Below are 1,957 nucleotides of genomic sequence, written 5' to 3'. Positions count from 1 at the left end.
CCGCGCGGCCCTTCTGATGTCCCACCTTGAAGCATTCTCATTAGCGCGTGCGTCTCTCCGCGGTGGCCGAGGCCCGCCCGCCCCATTAGTATGCACACGCTGTTGAAAATTAATTTCATTAAAGTGCCCCTCCACCCCCACCCCCCGCCCCACCCCCCGTTTAAAAAGCTCTCATAGTGTATGATTAGCGCGCATTTCCCCAACCTGGATGGGAGTGGCGGCGAGGTCGGGAGGTCGCCCAAATGAAAGAGAAGGACTTCATTGTGAGATGACTGGCCCATAAATCATCGGCCGTTTTCTATAAATCACGGCAGATGGCAGGGAGCGAGCCGAGGCTCATGGGAGCCCACTGCGCCCCTGTGCATGATGGGAAGGGGCGGGTTTGAGCTGCGGCGCAGGCTGGCAGAGGCTTGGCAGGGTCAGTTTCAGTTTGCGGTGTGGGGAGACGGCGGGGCGGAGGCGGCGCGTCCGCGTGGCCTGAGAGAGGGGGCCCCGTGGCCCCTTGGCGGGGGCCCGGCCTTGCGTTTACGTGATGAGATGCAGACCCCGGAGGTCTGGCGGTACACCACCTCTCCAAGCTGCCCTCCGTTTAACAGGTCTAATCCGCCTGCTTAATATGGAGACAACTCCATCCTCCCCCTCGTCCCCGAGCCGCGGCGAGACCTGTCAGGATGACATTAAATGTCCGCCCGGGAGGGGAGCGCTGCCCGGTGGCTTCTCACCTTCATTATTCATCATGATTATTTAACAGAGCGGGGCTCGCGCACGGCAGCCGGCCGGCAGCATACATTTGAGATGATTTAGCACGTTCTGTGCCGGATCCAGCGTGTACATACAGATGTAGACGCCGCAGAAGTCCCTCTTTTGGTGCTCTGACCACGACAGAGGTAAAGGTGTCACTGGCGGTAATCCGGTTTCCGCCGGCGGAGAGCCGACAGGAAGTGAGCCGACGGGAAGGGGGCCGGGTTTAAAGGTGTGATATGTGAAGACGGGCTGATGCTGATGTTTCTGAGAGGAGAACGCGGATCAGGAATCGGGAACGTTTGTTTGTCATTTTCCCCAGCCCACAGCAGCGCAACACAAAGACAAGAACACACCCCAAATCTGCAAGAACGCACATACCCAACATGTCCACACAAAACAAAAATCACTGTCCAGGAGAACCGACGCCAGCCAGGGTGACTGTCAGAACTGCCGGGCAGCATGGCTAGCAGTTAGCTTAGCCTGCCCCGCTTCCGTGTCCTGTCAGACCGCCCTCAGTGTTTCCTCCTCGGTGCGGCTCCAGGGCGGGCCGTGGTCTCTGGGCCCACCGGACGCAGCAGACCAGGCTCTCCCAGCCGATCCAGCGCCAGCTCTCCAGCCAGACACCCCCGACACACCTCCCTGCACTCCACACGACAACACCAGAATCACGGAGAACACGTGACTCGGAACGGCGGTCACTGCATCCAGTAATTCAGGGCAGATCCACGGAGGAGGCGGTCAATAGTGACCCCTGCTGGGACCCCGAGTCACCGCCCAGCGTCAGTCTTGATGTTGATAATGATAAGAGCTGAAATATAGCCATTATTTGAGATAGTTTTTAATTTTAATTTATTTGTATAGCCCAGTACCACACATTTCCTTTCACTTGTAACACCGCAGCGGCATGCAGTGTGTCAAACATACAAGCTGCTTGTGTAGCTTTGTAGGCCTTAACCTGATTTCCAACTCCATGGTTCAATTTCCCACTGAGGCCAAGCGTCCTGCTGATGTGCCCACGAGCAGGTGTGAACATGTCACCGGGTGGCCGTCGCTGAGTTGTGGTTGTGACTGTTGACTAAAGATAAATGATCAAATGAATATTCTAACTCTGACGTGCTGGCGGGTGATGTCATCCATCCATCCATCCATCCGTTATCCCAACCGCTTATCCTGCTCTCAGGGTCACAGGAATGCTGGCGCCTATCCCAGCAGT

This window comes from Lampris incognitus, chromosome 21 (genome assembly GCF_029633865.1).
Source record: "Lampris incognitus isolate fLamInc1 chromosome 21, fLamInc1.hap2, whole genome shotgun sequence".
NCBI lineage: Eukaryota > Metazoa > Chordata > Actinopteri > Lampriformes > Lampridae > Lampris > Lampris incognitus.
The sequence above is the reverse complement of the archived record's forward strand: the minus strand, read 5'-3'. Positions refer to the sequence as shown.